Source organism: Melanotaenia boesemani, chromosome 19 (assembly GCF_017639745.1).
Source record: "Melanotaenia boesemani isolate fMelBoe1 chromosome 19, fMelBoe1.pri, whole genome shotgun sequence".
NCBI lineage: Eukaryota > Metazoa > Chordata > Actinopteri > Atheriniformes > Melanotaeniidae > Melanotaenia > Melanotaenia boesemani.
The window spans coordinates 19,579,466-19,587,690 of NC_055700.1; positions in this window are offsets into that span (position 1 = coordinate 19,579,466).

Consider the following 8,225-nt stretch of genomic DNA (forward strand, 5'->3'; position numbering starts at 1 on the left):
ACTGATTTTCAGGTGACTGGCAACGACCCTGAGTCTTCAGGCCATTAACCAATCAGAGAAGGAGGAATTAATTACATGGTGATCATTCTCAAAACTGACTCTGGCACGAGCTCCTTCTGGAATTATTTCCTGTGCAGAGCATGAAAATCTCAAGGCTTTGTCTCATATACTGCAGTGCCAAAGGTGGACTTGGGTTTGGCTCTAATCTGAAGCAAACAAAAATGTATTTATAACCACCCCCTTAAAAATAAAACACAGATCCCATACTTTGTCCTTCTATGGGCCCAAAAGAAATCATGTAGGTCACAACATTTTTTTCCAGTATAAATCCAGAGTGGTCTGCTTTTCCAAAAGATAGGTCCACTGAAAAAACAAATCGTGCAAAGATTTGCAATGTGATTTTTTTGGAATGGAGCTTTCCAAAGGATTTCTTACTTATCTCGAACCACACTGAAGTAAGAGGTCAGCTTGAACTTCAAAGCAGTACCATAAGAATAGCCACATTTGGAAAAAATCTAATTTATCTTGTGGGTGAAATTAATTTGAGTGTGCCACATGCTTTCTATTATTAAGGTCGCTCTGAACTTCTATTTATTATGGACGTTGGCAACTCATTAGTCATATGTTTGCCAAAACAACCAGTTAGTCCTTATCCTGGAGGTCTTACTTTTTGTTTTCACAGCAGAAAAGAGTTCAAAAATACTTTCAGTAAATCTAACTCTTGAGCTGCTTATTAAAAAGATTTTTTCTAGAGCTTACTTTGTTATTGGTAGGTTGACCTGTAATAGGCTCATTGCTGCCCCTTAGGGCCAAAAGTAAAAAGGTCACCCATAAAGAATTGATGAAGAGCAGGAACATATCAGCGCTGTGGTTGCCTCAAAGAGCAGCAAAGAAACCATGTTTTAAAAGTTGATTCAGAAGAAGAGCAAAAGATATTAAATATAATATATACTTCAGTTAATGTTGGCAAAAAAGAATGTATTCTCTGGGCTGTAGGCTGCCTGACTGATTGGGTGGGAGACGGTTTATAATCCTACAGAAGCTTTCAAAATGACCTTACAGTGTATTTAGGGACTTATGGTAACACTAGTACTATGCATGTATAGTTTATGTCCAGCTCTCAGGTCTTACATGATTCCTGCATATCCACTTACTGTCACAAGATGTAGCTGCAACACCAGTAAATAGACTCAATTTCTGCTCCTGATTTCCTGCAGGGGCTTGCTCAAGTAATAGAGTACAAGTGCTTTTGTTGTTTTTTTCCTATTTCTTTTTTTGTTTTTAAACTTGTCCTGTCCAGCATTGTAGCAAACAGAGTGAAGGTCTGGCTGCTGTGTTGTGCCAAAAAATCTGCTTTGCCAAGAGGAGCTTTGTGGGTTTAAGGCTCCTCTTGATAACCTGATTGTTTGTTTATTTATTTATTTTTATTTATTTATTTTGAATTATGGAATTTATGTAATCTTGCTGGACCTGACCGGCGGGACAGAAAAAAAAGGAGAATAATGAAGAAAAGTCAAAAAGGAAAGTAGAAAAAAGGAAGCTCATGTACCTGATCATTTTCAGAGGATTGTTAGACTGACCCCTAATTCTATTATTATTATTATTATTATTATTATCATTATTTATAATAATGATAATAATAACATTACTATTATTGTACATATGAATAGTTTAGTTCCTATTACTGTGAATGACATTATTATTGTAATTATTATTATCATTACTGATCCATAGGTATTTCCATATTATATAAGTATATTATGAAATACATAATAGGCAGTTAATGGAGTGTAGCTAAGGGGGTGGGATTGAATAACCGCTGGCTTCTTCCCACTCTCCCTGGACAAAGACTTACTTTTCCTTCTGTTGTATATTCCTATTGCTTTCCTGTTTTTCTTCTTTTTTTTTAATTGGTCTTTTCTTCAAATAAACTTTCCATCAATCAATTAATCAACTCAAGCATCAAAAGGCGCCCAGCTAGACAGATAAACCAGTAATTCTGCTGTTAAAAGATAATCCACAAGTGGAAAACATTCAACACAGTTGCCACTTTGGCTGAATTCACTGCATGTCCAGTAGCTGCAGATCAGCCTTTATAATTCTATTGGTCTTACCTCAAATACCAACCACAAGACTTTAAACATGACTGAGCAGCCTGGTAAAGCACAAACATGGGTCATCCTTGAATATATAAACATATTTTAGGGGTTAAATGAGAGAAACCAACCTGAAATCATCTTGTTTGTGAAAAAAAAAAATCTGGTTTTAAGTTTATATGTGAGCTATATAAGCAAAGAGCTGCTGCATGTAATTTTTTAACTAAATCAAACTTCCTTGTGGAGCACCACAGCAGATCAGGCTGCATGGACAATGATGCACTCAAAAAGGGCATGACTTTTTCCAGCTCAGTCAGCAAGATGTTTTTGTATGTTTTTGTAACACTCAAATAAATTAACCAAGTCTTGCGCGATTATAGTCACAACCCGGCTGAAGTTGTTTTGTTGCCGTTTATCTTTCTTAAACATTTACATTTCTAACGGGCAGATGGTTAATTCCCAACTCGGGTAGTTAATAAGTACACTGGAAAAAAATGAGTTCCATTTACTTAGAAAAGGCTAGGCAACCTTTTTCACATAGAAATCCTTTGTAATCTTTACAAGAAAATTCTTTACTTGATAGTAAGCCTTGTTTTTAAAAAACACACTCAAGTTAATTTAAATAGCAAACTTCTTCCTTAGACATGAGAGTCACTCTTTCTTTGTTAGTAAAATGTATTAAAGTTTAATTTTTGTCTAACTTTTCCACTTTGTTTCAAGTAATATTTCAGTATATATTACTCAAAAATTCATCTATCCTGTAATCTACTATTTAAATATACATGTATATACTTTGTTTTTGCATTTTTAACTCAGACTGCTTTATAGTTAATAAAACTGGATCACACGTAGGAAATTACCTGCACTTTCATCTATTCTAACAACACGTTTCGTCTAACAACAAGTAACCGTTTACAACACTTTCAAATATAAATAATAGTATAATCTATATCCAAAGTACACAGTGATGTAAACAGAGTTTTAAAATTACGTTAACCTCAAAAGATCATGCTTCAAGTAAGAAACTTGTTAAATATACAGTATCATGCAGCAATTACTAACTGGTTACAACTTTTTTTTTTTCCAAGCTATTTCCAAGCTAGAAAACGATACTTAAGGTACACAATATGTGTATGTGGATTTGGGTGCCTACAGTGTCATAGCACAATCATACTATACTCTGCAACATGTACATGAGAACATTAATAAAATATTCAGTGAAAACTCATGTAAATGCCAGAAAGCTGCTGTGTTTCTAAACAAATAATTCCTCTGGACCTGGTCCATAAACTAGAATAACAATGTTCATGTTGGATGTTTGTTGTGAAAAGACTGGACAAAAAGCCTCTAAAAGACTTCAGACACGTATTTCAGTTTTATTCAAGTACTTTGCATGCATGAATTTACCAGTTTTGCAGTCACAGAGAAGCTCTTTTACCTCAATGATGATCGATACATCGTTATTCACAAGTTTTAAGTGGCCCTTTAATGAAGTCTAAATTTAGATTAATGCAAATTTGCTTGTACCAAAATCCTGATTAAATGTTAGATGAGTATTTTATAATTTTTCAAAATAAATGTGAAGGGAATTAAGTTATGTTAGTATATTTCTTTTTATATCAATTTGATATTTCAAGTTTACTGTAAATTGATGTTTTCATTAGTGACTCCTATCATTTGTTTCTAAATTAGAAACTGGAATTTTTTAGAAAGCTGCTGAAGAACTCAGTTGTTCACATTTTTGGAATCTGCTAAATTCCTGGCTCAAGGTAGAAATTTTTGTTGGAAAAAAAGAACGTCTCAGAGTTCTTAAGCACAATCTTTGTATCTGTTACAAGCCAAGTTATCTTTTCTCCATTTTAGTAGTTTGTTGCCTGAACCTATGCAAATGATGACAAAAAGGGTTTTTTTAAGGGTTCACCCTTTGGCCATAATAAAGGTGAAGACAGCCAAGCTAAGTTTGGGATTTATAAGGACTAAATAAAACGTTTGATTCTTTTTCTATGCTTCCATCTTGTCAGATTTCACTTTGAGCTTTAAAATATTCTATTTTATTCTATATGAAAGTAAAACTACAGAGTAAAATCACATCCTGGTAGTCTGCAGAGCAGAGATGGTGACCTGTACAGGCTGCTGGTGGTTCGTTGCATCACCACAAGAAGGTTCCTGGTTCAGTCCTGGCAGGAAACTTTGCCTGTTCTCCCTGTACATAAATTAGTTTTTCCCATCGTCCCAAAAAGCATGTTAATAAGTGATTCTGTTTTGAGTGTAAAAGTGAATGAGTGACCCCAAATAGGATAAAGCAGGTATAGAAATGGAAAGATGATCAGGCCTGCACATCATCTAATAGGAAGTGGAATTAGGTACAAGGTTTTTTCTATAGTGGTGGAAAAGGTTTCCGAACACCATAAAAATTTTACACAATGTCAAATGTTATCATGACACATGTAAAAATTAAAATAACATTACAGTAACAGGAGATCATTACAATAACTGCTCTTCATTGTTGCTTTTAATTGCGATCATGATTTCATAAGATGCAACTTTGTATGTCATCTTTTGAAGGCTAAGGTCCACAGGTCCACGCAAAGTTGTTTTTTTGTACATCCCAATGTGTGAATGGAACATGGCATATGGAGCATTTTGATGCATGTGCAGCATTTGTACATGACCCCTGGTCACAAAATAGTGGTGTTGCCCAATGTGTTTACAGATCTAAGTACAACAACTAGCATACAGGCTAAAGTGCTAATGGTACAGTGATCAGTAGTAAAGTCGAATAATGACTTTATCGATTGAGCCAACAATAATATACAAAGTGAAGTGATCAGATAACTTACCCCTCTTTATCTAAATGCAAAAAAAAAAAAAAAAAAAAAAACCATAGTTGAGTAAGAAGCCATCTGCTTCTTTTTGCTGCTGTTTGCTCGTCTTTTTCAGGTCAAAGCGCAACGTTACTTTGCTGTGGTGATGCCACTCAAGAGGTCAGAAACTAGTCGAGTTCGCTCCTATTATCCCCTTACATTTTACTTGCATTTTTCAGGTTGTAAGGTCATAACAATAGTGTGTTAATGATACTTGGTGTGATAGACTGAATTTATAAATCTTTTGAAAAAATAGAAATAAATTCAAAGCAAAGCTCTGCTCCCACCACATGCATCTGGGACTGCATGTAGGGCACCGTGTTCCAGAGGGGGCCACCAAAAAAATTATTATATTGAATAATTATAAGTATAATCATAATTATGGCATATATAAAGTTGTACATTTTACAGGCTTCTAAACGGCGAAGTGTGATCCAGTATTGTTGACGATATATTAACAGGAAGACACAGACTGCTATGGGCCGCAACAACACCAACAGCTATATCATCAAGCCATGTTGATTCCCTCCGCTGTCTTTCACACACACACACACACACACACACAATAATGAGATCCTACCGATACCAGCTTTTAATGTTCTAGAATCAATTTTCATATTAGAATATCGATATTTTACTGATTTGGGATAAAAATGCAGTCTATCATGAAGTGGAATACAGTGGTGGAAAGTAACTATAGTATCAGGAATCTTGTCTAAATTATACCCAGTTGGCTGGAACTACTTTTTCTCCTGTTGCCAAAGTTATATGTGAAATGGCACAGTGTGGCGGAGCAGCAGCGCATCTCCCTCTAAGAGTGAATTTATACTCATGTGGCGTCTGCGTGCTGTTGGTTACGGCGTAGCTGACGCTGGTGAGTTTGCTCTCGCACTCAAGCATAGGGGGTATGCATCATTTCGGTGTCGTGATGCAGTTTGTCCTCCTAATCTGAAGGTGGCAGCAGGGGTGGTATCGGTAGGTAAACTTATCTGGTCCGAGTTCTTTTTGTGGTTCACTTTAGTTCCGGTATGTATTTTCTGTTTTAAAACAGCAATGGCGTCCAGTATGGTTCAGTGTCTTTATTAGCTTGTGGATAAAAACAAAGAAATAATTTGATCAGCCTCTCATCAGCTTGATCTATTGGATGTTGTTTTTAAAAATGGTGGTTACTACACAAAAGAAGTTCTAGAAATCCGGAAACTCGTAATCCCAAATTGACCAATCATAAGGGAGTACTTCCACGTAACCATCTATGTAGCAGGGGTGCACGTCAGGAGGCACATGTCAGGACTCCGTGGAGTTACGCCACCCCTACAGCATTGATACAGACACCGCACGAGGATAAATTTGCATTAATGAGGCCGTAGCATCATGTATGGAGCTTAACAGACATATGATGTGTGTGGGAACGCCACAAACTTCCTTAAACATCTGGGAATCAACCATAACGCAGTATATAATTAAATAGTACATGTCACTCTTGCAGTCCTTTGATGCTGCAGGCAGGTACAAACTACTATTCAGAGTGAGAAAATGGGGAGCTGTGTAGCACTGATGCTAAATTTTAGGAAAATGATTTCCATCTGTCTGCTAGGTTTAGGGTTTTGTGTGGATGTTCATAGAACGGGAGTTGCCCTTGTTCTAAAGGCAAATGCATCCTCTTTTGTTATAAACAGTATTAAATGTTGGTTATGAAATGAGAAAATGCTGCGTCTCTGAGATCAGCTCACATCATTTCAACAGTCGGTAAGGATGCTGCAGAGGCTTGGTGTCATTAAAAATTCAGTAAAACAGCCCTTGTAGCATTTTTAAAAATAAAAGTACAGATGAAAAATATTTCATAAGACATAAGACCTCTCATTTGTTTAGATTGATTGTTAACTAAATATTTAAATATGTAGGTGCTGACCATCATACAATTTTCCAAACCCATTTAAGTTTATGTACAAAGTATGGTGTCTGATCGGTATCTCTGATACTGGCTTGTATTTTACTTGGTATCAGGTCGGAAAGAAAATGAGTGGTATGGCACATCACTAATGAAGAGAACCGCCCCCTTTAACTTCCAGCCAACTTCCTGCATGCCATGTAGTGCATGACGGGCGGGGCTGCTTAATGTGGCCTCGCTCCCAGCACAATGTGATCACTGCCTCTCAATTTTAATTGCAAACAACACACACTTTACAAACAGTCTTGAGCAGGGAGGGTGAGGGCAATGGGGTCCTTTTTTCACACACCTGTTCCCCTGGGTGCTGCTGGGGTCAGGCAGAGGCAGGTGCTCGCCCCAGGAGCCAGGACCCTGATTGGCTGCATTGATGGGGGGCCGCTGGCCCTGGAGGATGCCCAGTCTGCTTCATCTGGGTGGGATGTGATTGGGGGGTGACTGGGGGTGGTGGTGGGGACTGGATTTGGGGCTCGCTCTCCTCTGGTCCTCTGGTTGCCTCTAGGCTCTTTGGGCCTGGGCCCTGGGCCCCTCACTCTGCCGTCCCTGGATGGCCGGTACCTGGCGGGATCAGCTACTGCCGATTTTGGCCCACCAGGGCCGGGGCCCGTGACTGCGGGGGGTTTTGGTTGGGGCGCTTCTCTGCCACCCTCTGTATAGGTCCGGAGTCCTCTTCATGATGGGGTGGCTTGGGTTTGTGCTCCGGGATTGCTACTGATGGCCCGGGTCTCTGGGCCGCCCTAGTCTGCCTCTAGCCTCTGTAGGGGCGTGGTTTGCATTTGCACATCACACTCACCACTCCTCATCACTGATCACGTCTCATTCCTCATACTCTACATGCCGACACGGTCACTGAGTTGTCCAGCTGGTTTATACACTAAGAGATACTTTTGTCTTTTTTTTTTTTTTTTTTTTTTTTTTTGTGAGTGAGTATCTGGTTCGGTTGTTGTGACACATTTGTGATATGTTTCTTGATTTGGCTATTATTTAAGAACTCTTGATTACCATCAACTCTGTTTGTTTTTTGTAAAAGCTGTAGGAAATTCTCTGGTGTGTTTCTGCACAAGTGCAGCTGTTGGTTGTCTGATGATTGTTTGGATTGAAGGTTCATTGCCTTCTATCTGTTGTGTTTTTGTCTCCTCTTTCTTCTTTCTGCTTTCCTTTTTGCTTCTTTTTGCTGTCTTCCACCTTTTTCTGTCCTGTGAGGTCTGGTTCAGCAAGATTGCATAGATTCGATTATTCAGAGTACAGAGTAATTAAATAACAGTAAATAAATAAATTTATTAATCAGCTTAACAAGACATATACACATAAACCTCCCCT